Raw genomic sequence first — 13420 nt, forward strand, 5'->3', positions numbered from 1 at the left:
TTTGCACCACCTCCAAGAATGAGCCTGAAACTTTGATTTAGGGTCAATGGGTTGTCTCCCAATTAGGAACACACCATATGTGGCCGGCTTGGAGACTAGTGATTGAGCATTTTACTTTCTTTGGCATGACCTTTTGGGACACTTAGGTCGAATAATGATGCTAGGACGCATCTTCTTACCCGAAGTAAGGATCTTGTGCCTACAAACACACTTTTCCAAGCTTGCTCATTAGGGAAATTTATCTTCTAAATCATTCATCGATACGAAATCACCCATTTTCACAGTGGATTCAAGGGAATATATGTGAACTAATCCAACCAAAATCTGGACCATATAAATACTTATGGTTTTGGTTGATGAATCGACAAACTAGTCACATGTTTGTCCACTCACATTGCTGCTAAACCTCCAGGCCGATTAAGGGCTCACCACCCTACTTATCCCTTAAGGTCCTGGAGATTGGATAATGCCGGAAAGTTTATATCGACAGTTTCCAATAAAGTATTGCATGTGTTTTGGGTTTATAATTGAACATCGAATTCTCATGTTCACCCCAAATAGCCTCGCCTAGTGATCATAAAGTGCAATTTAAATGATCGCCCGGATTTTGGTAAATGTACCAAGTTTTCGGTTTCTGCCTAGGGCTATGCAATTATGTTAGTCTACCTTGAGGCTTATTGCCACTTAACCTATATGATGTTACAGTTGATTACTGGGTACGAACTTGACGATTTTCGTATTTACGCATTTGGGTGAGCATTCCATGTGCCAAGTTGCGCCGTCGCAACGTACCAACATGGGTTCTCAAAGAATTATGTGAATCTTTGTCGATTATGATTCTCCTTCACACTAGCTTTCTTCGAGCCCTTAGACGTGATCTCTTTACCTCTTGTTTGCAGGTTGTCACTTTAATGAGACAATCTTTCAACCATTAGGGGGAGATAAGAACGTCAATGTTCCTAGAGAACATCGCGAATTTGCGTGGACATTGCCCACTATGTCTCATCTCGATCCCCATACCGCACAAGTGTGATAAGCAAGTGCGATGAATTCTAGAATTCAGAATGTTGCTCTAGACCCATTCCTTTGATCTAGCTAAAGTGACGAGATCATATACCAGCTACAAACATGCCTGCAAGGATACACGTACTTAACTGACGTCGAGTCAATATCCTTGGAGAGTATGCCGCCCCTGTTGGACGGTCTGGTACATCAGCGGATAGCCAATCAATCTGTCTTGGCCTGGAGCACGAAAGATCACTCGATTCGTAGGATTCATTTCCCTAGAAGAGGAAGACAGAGCACAATAATGAATCCATACTTGATCACTGTCTCAAATCATTTCCATCTCATGAGATTAATCTGGATTACACCCGAGACTTGAAGTTCTTAGTCCAGTATACTAGTCTAGATAAGCTAAATGGAATTGAAATGAGATTACCATTGATGATGTTTTCACTTATATGGTAGCTACCGACATAAATGAAAAACGACGATATCAAACCATGTTCTGTTGATTAAGTGACAACGTAAAATTGTTTGGACAACTAAAGTTACAATCCAGGATAAATTCCTTACCAAAGTGTGTTTGGACCTGTCATTCCTACACTGTCCAAGGTAACCCTATTGTGTTACAAGTGGGAAATGAAGCATTATGAGATAAATGAAATTGTGCAATATGATGCATGCCTTATGGCACAAGGTTTCTCTCAAAACATCATGTGATTGATAGCAGCATTATGAAATGTGGTTAGTGTTTCTTCATAGGGATATAGATATGGAGATTTACATGTAAGTTCCTGAAGAATTACATGGACTGGTTCAAATAGTTCTAAAACGACAGAACACCTAACTTGTTCGAGGCGTTCACTTACAATCTGACGGATGTGGATACCCGTTTAAGTGATTATTTGATCAGTAAGGGATATGAACGAATGCCCTTGCATGTTAAACTATGAAGTCTTATTCCAAATTGCTAGAGTTACAGTTTATGTCGTTAACATGCACCTCACTAAGACTCTAGAAAAGCTTAAGAAAACTACCTCGCACCTGAAGATGGAATTTGAGATGAAGGATCTTAGAAAAACTCATTTATGCTTTGACTTGAAGTTTAAGCGTTGTTCTGACGGTATTTTGGTCTACCAGTCAAACTACACCCTGAATGTGTTACCTTTAAGTATACCTATGATCGTCCATACGTTATATGCAAATGAGACCCTTGAAGAGGTTATGGAATCTGAAATTCCATATCTAAGTTCAACTTTGCGCTTCGTTGTACTTAGCTCATTGTATTTAGACAGGACGTCTCATTTGCTCTTGATCTATTGGTAAAGATGCAGCATCGAGCCTACACGCAACCACTAAATTGGTATTAAAGATGTACCCTGAAGGTACTACAAGGGCAAATCCCAACGCATCTCGAGCGAATCCAACCCCCTGATCTTCAGAATAATGCTTGCCTTGTTTGTTATGCTAACGCAAATTACTTATCAAACTCGCACAAGGCAAAATCCCCAAATGGTTATGTCTTTACTGTTAGGGATATCGCAATATCTTGGAGGTCCACAATATGACCTTAGTTGCAAAATCTTCAAATCATTCCAAGACTCACCTCACTACACTATGCCACAAGTAAGACATGGTTAGGAGTTCTTGTTGAGCATATTCGAAGTACTTGCTGTGTTTTCATCCATCGTTGAGTCCCGACGACGATCCATGAAGATTATGCCGCATGTATGCACCCGACCAAGCCATGATACATCAACAAAGTTAATGCCAAGCGGGGCTAGGCGGGTACTAGGCGGGGGTATGTGCAGAGTGCCGGAATCTGGAAAAAATTTGTTGCAACGGCGAACGTTCGGCGTTCGCGTGGGGAAGAAGATGCTTTCCCTTTTTTTTTGTTTGCGTCACGCATGTTTGTCCTCCTTTATCTCTCTTTAAGATGGTGGGACCACTATCTTCTCTTTTCTTTATTTTATATATTTTTAAACCTCACATCATCTTCTCTTCTGACTCATTTTCAGGAAACCAATCGGTCCAACCTCTTCTATTCTTTATTTTTTTTTATTCTTTTTTAGGTTATATTTATGCATTTTTTTAAGACCACACCTTATAATTATGCACTTAAAATTCTCCTTACACATATATTTTTTTTTTCTAAATAACATGTTATTCAATTTTTATCTATATATTATATAGTAAATTGAATTAAATTATATGATATACAATAAATTTACTCAAATCCGCCTAGTCCGCCTAGCCGCCTAGGCGCTAGGTGCTAGCTCGCCGCCCAACTAATGCCTAGCGTCTTTTAGAATCTTGAGTTTAATAAAGGTGTGAGTATTAAAATTCTAAATCAATTATTAATTTTTATTTTAAAAAATTATGTGAATGACATGTAAATTCATTATTACATTAATGCTAGGGACTTGGATCAAAATCTGAAAACTAATAAGGTTTCAGTCAATGAACATTAGTAACTAAGGACTGGATACTAATTTTTCCCAGATAGTATCTACAAAAGTACGAACAAAAACAAAATATAATATTATACGAGTCAAAAATAACAAATGCATCAATAATATTACCAATTTACAACAATCATAATTGTACTCAACGGATTTTCATGTTTTGAAACAATATTATGATAGGCTCGTCATTTATACTATTTAAAATATTTTTAGCAATATAAAACAACCAAACAATTATTCATCTACAAATCACCCATTCGATTGTATAGGTTGCTCTTCACAATATAGCAAAAATTGCAATAGATCAATTTAACAAAAGCAAAATCATAATTTAAAACCATATTATGATAGGCTCGTCATTTATACTATTTAAAATATTTTTAGCAATATAAAACACCAAACAATTATTCATCCACAAATCACCCATTCGATTGTATAGGTTGCTCTTCACAATATAGCAAAAATTGCAATAGATCAATTAAACAAAAACAAAAGGTATTATATTAACACTCCCAAATTGTTGAATAAACCCCACATACTTAATACACCCCACATTTGCTTTTTCAATTGAAAATTATCTTAATACACCCTCACATACTTCCCCATAATACCCCCTCACACCCCACATTCTTAATATACACCTTACATTTTTTACATGCTCCCCATATTTTCTATACACCCCACATTTCTCAAATCTTATAAAGCTTTTAATTTGAACAAAAAATGCCGACTATAATTTTGACAAAAGATGTTGCCTGGGATTTAAAGCATATGTGGGTTGTTTTCAATTCCACCATTAAAACCCATGTCGTCAGTTTTTAATATTTGGTGGTAATTTTAGGTATTTAATTCTTCATGTAATCCATGTGATCTCTAAAAGATGAATGCAAACTTAGAAGCTTGAATAACACATCAAAAGCAAGATTAAATAATTATCGATGTCATCAAAATCACTAAAACAATAAAAAATATGAAGTCTTACCTCATGTGAAGCTTCCGAAACATCGATTTTGTGTTTCATTTGTAAAAATAATTTTTCTCAATCAACATATTTGTAGTTTCATTGGTTAGGGTTTTGTTCAACAATGGAGGGTTGGAGGAGTTCTGATACTTGAAGAAGGTAAATAATACATTAAAAGTGATTTGGGGTGTATATAGAATATATATATATATATATATATATATATATATTTTAACATAATAAGGTCAAAATTGTCATTACATAGTAGGATAAATAAGTCATTTAATACTAAATTTTAATGCGGGATACATTCAACATTTTGTAAAGTGCTAATATAAAAAGCCAAACAAAATCATAATTTTAAAAAAAAAATTGCAAGAGAGATGAGAGAGTAAAATACAAATATTACCATAAAAATTAGGATATGAAACGGATTTGTTGGGACTTGGGAGGTGTAATTTGAAAGGCTGCAGTAAATAACAAGTTCAAACCCACCCTGGTCCCTTCTTTTCTCCGCCACTGTAGGTCGCGCTTTATCGCACTATTGAAAAATAATTTTGTTTATACACTTTAGTGCTCGTTCCTCCATCCTTCATCCTCCTAACAATTAACAATTTAACTCATTAACGTTATTATTTGTAAAAAAAATTTGAGTAAATTACATAGTAATCCCTCATGTTTGAGGTCTATTACAATCTCATACAACATCTTTAAAACATTTCACTTTTGTATCTCACGTACTATTTTATTTCAAAATAATACATCCGTTACATTTTTCATCCATTGATCCATTAAGTGTTGATATGACTGCCACATTTGTGCCATGTAGCTGCCAAATATGTGCCATGTGGCAAAAAAAAATTTAATTTTTTTTAAACCTAAATCTTCTAAATAAATTAAAAAAAAACTTTGAAAACTCAAAACCCACCCCCGCAACCTCTCCCCACCCGTCTTCTCCCTCCCAACCACCTCCCTCTCCTCCACTCTCTTCACCTCCCTAAACCTGAAACACACCTCCCCGCAACCCCCAAACCCAGAAACCTTATTCCCCCACAACCCACGCAGACGCACCTCCCTCCCCCCTCCTCCACCTCTCTTCTCCCTCATCTTCATCTTCTTCCCCCTGCAACCTAAGGACAAAAAAAAAGAGCATTTCAGTTCGTCTTCCACCATCCTCCTCATCCTCTTCTTCATATCTTTTTCCCCATCTTCATCTTCTTTCCTCTGCAACCTAGAAAAAGAAAAAGAAAAAAAAACTCATATCCTGTCTACGCCGGGAGGAATAGGTGTGGATTTAAGGAGTGGGATGTCTAGAGGAGGGAAGAGGATGGGTACGGAGGGTGGGTGCGGGTGTGGGGGGAAGAGGATTTAAGGAGTGAGGTGTGTAGAGGAGGGAAGAGGATGGGTGTGGAGGGTGGGTGCGGGTGCGGGGGGAAAGGGGGTGGGGGTGAAGAGGAGAAAGGGCTCGGGGAAGGTGGGGGTAGGGTGGGATGGGGTGATTTTTTGGATGGGAGGGGAGGTGAAGAGAGTGGAGGAGAGGGAGGTGGTTGGGAGAAGAGGGGTGGGGTGAGGTTGCGAAGGTGGGTTCTACATTTTCTAATTTTTTTTTTAATTTATTGGAAGATTCAGGTTTTTTTTAAAAAATAAAAAAAAATTGCCACGTGGCACACATTTGGCAGCCACGTCAGCGCTCAAAGGATCAATGGATGGAAAATGTAACGAATGTATTATTTTGAAATAAAAAATTACGTGAGGTATGAAAGTGAAATGTTTTAAAGATGTTGTATGGGGTTGTAATAGACCTTAAACCTGAAGAATTACTATGTAATTTACCCAAAATATATATGTTGATGCACAAAATCAGTGAGGACTTTGGTACAAAGAAAGTGTCAAGTTTGTGACCTTCGCTAGATTGCTCCAGTCACTAGTGTGGATAAGTATGTAAATGGATAATGACAGGGAAGCAAACATAAGATGTACGTGGTTCACCCAGATTGGCTACGTCCACGGAGTAGATGAGTTCTCATTAATTGTGAAGGGTTTACACAAGTACATAGGTTCAAGCTCTCCTTTAGTGAGTACTAGTAAATGATTTAGTACAAATGACATTAGGCAATATTGTGAGAGAATGATCTCCTTTTATAGAAGAGAGCTTCTAGCTTTGTTCTGACATTGACACGTGTCGTGTTGTGATTGGCTTCTGATGTTGACACGTGTCGTGTTGTGATTGGCTTCTGATGTTGACACGTGTCGTGTTGTGATTAGCTTCTGATGTTGACACGTGTCGTGTTGTGACTGGCTTCTGATGTTGACACGTGTCGCGTTATGATTGGCTTCTGATGTCGACACGTGTCGCGCTGTGATTGGTCTTCTGGTTGGAGGGAAACTCTTGTGGATCCTTGACGATATAACGTTGACCGGTACTCAGTAGTTTCGGGATTGGTCAAGTATGATACAAATAATATATAATAGGACTCCTAATATATTTTTTATTTCTGTTTATACTCGCTTTTGCACTTTTAGTCTATTTTTAGGTCATTGGGCTGGAGCAAGATGGGCTAAGTTTAGAACCTAAATTTTGAGTTTTACTCCAAAGATTAGAGTATGTTTAAACGATGTAGAGATTGAGTTTTGCAAAAACCCTAATCGATGAAAATTCTAGTCCATCATTGAATTAAAATTGAACGTCAACATCATTCAAAACTAAAAGTAAACCTTAAACGATGTAAAAATCTAGTCCATCTTTGAATTTTGCATAAACGAAAATAGAAAAACAGAAGATTTTGTTATCGTTCTATAAGTTGCAAACACAAAGTTAAACCCCAAACGAAGAGAGTATAAAACTAAACGATCTAAACGTTTAGTTTTTTTCTCTTTATGATCATTCAGAATCAACTCAGATAATCGCATCTACACAATTTATTAGGAGAAGAGCCTTTATCAACCGAAATGCATGGAAAGACAAATTTGCCCTTATGTTCATAACTTAATTTCAATACAAAGTTAAATTAAGTAGCAGCTTATGTCTCCAAGGTTGGTGGTGACCATAGGTGGGATTGTGTAGGACCTAATTTTCTTTTCAATATTCGGACGGATGATGTAAACGTATCGATTAGAATTTAATAAAATCTATCCATTGACAAAAAGGAACAAAATTATGGATAATTATTACAACTTCCCCACCACTGCCCCCTCAACCACAATCGTTCAATTACAACTTCTCTCTTTTCTCTGTCTAGCTATATCAAAATTCATCCTTCACCAAAAGCGCATACTGGATTTCCAAGAAAATTAGATGAAACATGAACTAATGCATGCATGCTAGAAGAGAAGCAAATGGTGCAGCAGACAGATTGACGCAATCGATCGATCTACATTTTTCGTTTGGTAATTAAGTATCTTTTCTAATCCTTTTACTTCTTTCTATTCAAGTTCTCTTGTCCTAATTTTACCATTTAGTCTACAAATAATAAAGGTTATAATTTCGTGATTGGGAATATCTATAAAGCTCTTCTTACTGAAGACCAACCCAATCAAACAAAGAATCACAATCAAATTCAATCAAAGATTCTACAAAATAATTATAAGATATTACACATAGAATGGCAATCCTCACACATATGGCCCGATATCTTTCTATAAATACCACATTCTCCACCAAATTCTGGTAAGCTTTTGCTACGCAATTAAACCCTAAAGTATCTTCTTCTTTTTTCTTTTTCTTTTTTATAGAAAAATTGACTTAGGCATCGAGATCCATTGGCCAACCCCTCGCCCCTCCCTCCATGGGCGCGTGGCTTTGATCTTTGATCAAAGGAGTTTAATCGTTTTGTAGGTACAAATTCGTCCACAAATTTTTGTTACCAGAGTATCCATTCGATTTTGATTAAGGACTCATTTGGAAATGATTTTTTTTTTTAACAAAGAAAATAATTTTAAAATAACTAAAATATGAATTCGAATTTGATTGAATCCGTCCTTCGAAAGGATCAAATTAACAATAGAGATGACAGAAGAATTGCAGCTATTGTTCCGTCATCAGTATGACATTACGAATTGGTGGATTCATCAGCTACCACTGACATAATTTGAATGAGATCGTGCACGAAAATTGGAAAGTGGTAATCGTTGTGATCAAAAGTTTTGTTGGTAATATTCGATTAACCCAACAGACAAAGCGCATATCGACAAAGGGATTCCCCCGATCAAAGCTAGGTTATAAAAGCATGGGTAGCTAATTATATAGACCAAGGAAACATGACTAGGTGCTTTTTGAATGAGTGAGTGCTTTATATCACCTTCATCTATTTATGGTTCCAATAATTTGGCAAACAAATCGTGCAAGTTAAGGATCTAAGAAAAAAGTAAAGAAACATTGTTTTCTTTCTCTCCTTTTTTGGACATTTTGCAAGATCATGGCCATACCACATTGTAATCTCATGATGTGGCATGTCATTACGTAAAAATTGTGACATTATGTGATAAAAATGTGAAACGATTATTTCAGAACCATAATTTTTAAGATGTCGTGTGACATAAGTGGTTCGGCAATTTAGAAGTGACTAAGATGAAGGAAACCCAAATCCGCCCCAAATGAAGACATTGGAAGGTCTGTGCTGAATGTGTCAGACTTCCCAAGTTTAGAGAGTCCAGATACGGTTTGAGTGTGGTTTAAGTATGATAAAGTCCTATATGAGGCGGGTTACTTGGGCTGCAATCCTCGAATTGTATCTAAGTTCGCATTCACCACGCAATGTATGAACAATCCCTGCTCTAAGCCTACCGCGTCGAGAAGTTCTATCTATATACTGACTCGACTGTTGAGGAATCCTTCGCCGGCATCACATCGGTGCCTCCTATATGCTTTTCGAGGTCTTTAAATGTTATAAAGGTCCAATCTCACCCGTACATGACATGTGATACAGTTTATGCTCAAGTAATTAGTGTTTCAATCGAGAGCAGACTACAAGTTACTTTCCCTAACAAGTATCTCTCCTTACCATGTCAAATCCAAACAACGAAAGTCCTTTTGGTATTCCATGGTTCGCCCGTGCCGGCAGTTCTAGAGAACCATGATTTTCTTTAACGATTTATATTTACTTTGCTTAAGTTTATATAGTGAGGATATTGACGAAAGTATATTGGTTGTTAGGCTGAGGAATGAAAGCGAAGTAAAAAGAAAATGACGCAAGTGGCGAGAAAGAAAGAAGACAGGTGTCGATGCAAATTTCCACCGTTTTCAGTCTTGACGAAAATGCACCTACAACAATCAACATATTTGGTCAAAGACCTATGTTTGGATTAACACTTAAACTTTGGGCTCAAAAGGGAGTTGGCCCAAAAAGAGGAGAGAAGCCCAAAGTCCAGCCCAAGCCCAGAAGGCAGAAAAGGCTTTTCCCGACTAGGTGCAGATCATTTGCACCACTTGCTCACCTACCCAAAGACCAAGTGGTATAGACCAGCCAGCTAATCAGCCCAAAAGTACTTTACAGTGGCAGTACAAGTAAATAGCTGATGAGTCACTATCCTTCAAACTGCATTCGGGCAAGATTACTGCTACAGGAGGCCAAGCCAAAGCGTCTATAAAAGAAGAAAGAGAAATCAAAGTTGGAGACACTCAATCAAACAAACAAATACAAGCACAAACTCTGCTCAAAGCCAGATTTGCTTTCTAACGAAGCTGTAGTCAGCCCAAGCCTTCATCATTTTCAGGATAAACCCTTACCAAAAGCCTTTGTAATAGCTCTGCTACCTTGTCCTAAGCTTGTTGTAGTATCGATTTCTTTCTGTAAACTCATCTCCCTACCCCCATTTCTAAAAGCTCTCAAACCCCTTGATAAACCACAAAGATAGGAAGTTGCAAGACGATCAGTCTTGCCTGACAAGGTTCAACCTTGCCCAACCCTCTTTGTTTTTGTCTTTTCATTCATTAGCCTAGCAATATGTTGTATACTTCAAGTTGTATTCAAGTTATTCTAGTAAGATGGCTATTAAAAGTCTCTCTCAACTCTTTAATCCGATTTGAATATGTCTTCATAGTTCAAACCAGATCTAAGTTCTAAGTTCTTGGGCATGTAAGATTGATCATTTAAAAGTCCTTGGCCTCAAGGCATAAAAAAGAACCTTATGTGGACTTAACCCATCCACGACAAGCTTTGATAACAAGAAGTCCGAAGTTACTTGGGGCACAAGTAATCGATCTATTTCTTAGTTTTATTTCTATTATATTATGATTATAGTAAAACGTTTGAGTATAGAAGGAATTCTGATAGGAAGCCTCAAGGCCTATATCTAAGGCCCTACAAATGCACCTATTTGGGTTCATTCTGCTTTGCGGGCTCAGATAATCAGAAGTATAATGGTTATAACACTTCTGCAGACAATAAAACAAACATCGTATATTCAAGTACTGGGTTAGTTCGTGATCGGAAGCCTCAAGGCCTACACCTAAGGCCCCACAAAGGCACCTGTTATAACTAACATGGCCTCTCGAATATATGTGCAACTAAACTCAACATTCATTTTACATCTGCCATGCTAAAGATGGCAGTGGCACGCCTGAGCACTTAAAAGTTAATCTTGATTGTGACCCTCAAGGCCTACCACTAAGGCCCCACAAAGGCACATTTCAAAGTTAACTATGTCCTTCTCTTTCAGCCTTGCCCGACAAGTCTTGCCCGACAAGCTTTGCCCGACAAGCCCATCAGTAAAGCAGAAGCCCGACAGAAAGCATCAATCGGCGCCAACCTCTCGGGGAGCTGTGTGCTCGTCGGCTAGGAGATATCCGCGACGGAAACTCCTGCCACGAACATAGTTTTGGCACGCCCAGTGGGACCTCATTTGTGTTGATCTTGCATGTCCAAGAAGAAAAGCCATAAACTTTGCAGAAAGAATACGAAGGACGGGTCTTCTCAACCTTTGCTACAAATGACAAATCAATCAGGAAATCATTCTTCCTCATCAGGAAAGGTGGTCCCGGAAAGCCCATCTTCATCCGGAAAGTCGGAAGGGAGAGGAACTAATGAGGAATTACAGGCTACTATGATACAAGTATTAAGAAGTATGGAAAAAATCTCTTTAGAAACCAAGGGGGAAGTCAGTAAACTGTGTACCTTAACAGGGAATCTACAAAGAAGGTTAGATCTGGAGTTTTCCACTCCAAAAAATGCTCAGGGAAGTGGGATGAGCCAGGTTACCATCAGAAGTGAATCAATTATTCCCCTAGTTCCACTGTTAGAAGAAGAAAATGATAGAGGAAAGAAGAAAGTAGTTCTTGAATGAAGTCAGCCCGTGATAGAACCAGTCCTGGAGAAAGAATTTCCTAGCTTCCCATTATTATCATTTAATAATAGGAAGCAAAGCGAGCAAGAAAGGACAAAGTATGGGATGCCCACAATAACAGGAGAGTCCAGCCAAAAAGAAAGCTCTGCAGCTTCGGATAAACCTTTTCCTTATAGGCCACCCCCGTTGGCTCATAAAGGAGGAGGAGCCAACTGGAGAAAGCCTGAATCAAAGAAAGAAGCATTCACAGGTAATGATCAAAGCCCGAAGAACGAGTCTGCCCTTCTCTTCCAGAATAATAAAATGTTACTCAACAACTGAGGAATAAGTTGGCTGAATTAAGGAGGGCAGTGGCTCAAAATGCTCAACCACGTGCGCGCCCAGTGTTCAGGGTTATCTATCAAAAGCCTTATCCTGAATACATTGATGAGCAAAATCCATTTTCTCTCAACTTCAAGATGCCCGCATTCCCAATGTTCACAGGTGAAGATAGTAGTGTGTCCTCCAGAGACCACATTTTCAAATTCTCCAATCATTGTGTGGCATATGAAGATAACCCAAACTACAAGTTAAGGTTGTTTGGCAATTCATTGGCGGGGCTAGCATCTCAATGGTATTCTCTACTACCCCCTAACTCTATTGCCAACTGGGGGCAGATGGAGATGGCCTTCCTTAAACAATTTTACAGAATAGAACCAGAAATGATTATTAATGATCTGGTTGAAGTCAAGCAATATGAACATGAGTCCACAGAGGACTTCATGATGAGGTTCAGAAAGACAAGGATGAGATGCCAATTCCCTGTTAACCAAGCTCAGCTCATATCAATTGCTCAAATGGCTCTGAGATTACCTTTGAGGAAAAGATTTTATGATACACAATTTAACGAGCTACAGGAATTGGTAATTGCTGCCATAAAATATGAGAGGCTATTGCTAGAAGAACAGCAGGTGAAGCATACTTCCAAAACTCTTCCCTTTTACAAAAACAAAGCTGCAATTCATCGTGTGGAGGTAGGAGAGGTCGGGCCAGAACATGAAGATGGCCATGACAGAGAGGAAGTTGAGGTGTGTGCTGCTGAGATGACTATACCTTTCAAACCATTGATGGTGAAAAGATTAGTTTAACCTATCAAGGACGAAAAAATTGTGATGAATGATGGAGGCTTCGTTCCTATGAAACCTCCCAAGTACCAGAGCTATTCGTTCGATCTGGCCAAAGCACCTGAGATTTATGAAGAGCTGGTATGGGCAAGAGTAATTGTGCCCGACAGTACTAAAAAGATGCCCAAGCCAGAAGAGCTGAGGGGAAAGAAGTATTGTAAGTTACATTATACCTTCAACCATTCTATAACAAATTGTGTCCAGTTCAGAGATTGGATACAAGACCTTATAGTGAAGGGAAAGCTGTTACTTGACAAGCCCCAAGCTAGTATGATGGTTGATACCAATCCTTTCCGGGAAGCCTCTATCAACGTGATCAATCTAAGTTGGGTGGAGAAGCCAGTGTCATCAGTTGTTACGACAGAGGAGAAAAATGGATCCCAGGTTGTCACTACACCCTCGCTCAAATAAAAGGGCCATAAGGGGGACCAAGGGATCATGATCATGTCCAAAAATTGGTATTGATGAATGAAGCAGAAGAAAGAAGAAAATAAATAAGGGGGCAAAGAGTTGCCTGAAATAAGTTCAGACAAGAGCCAGAAGCA

This window comes from Malus sylvestris, chromosome 5 (genome assembly GCF_916048215.2).
Source record: "Malus sylvestris chromosome 5, drMalSylv7.2, whole genome shotgun sequence".
NCBI lineage: Eukaryota > Viridiplantae > Streptophyta > Magnoliopsida > Rosales > Rosaceae > Malus > Malus sylvestris.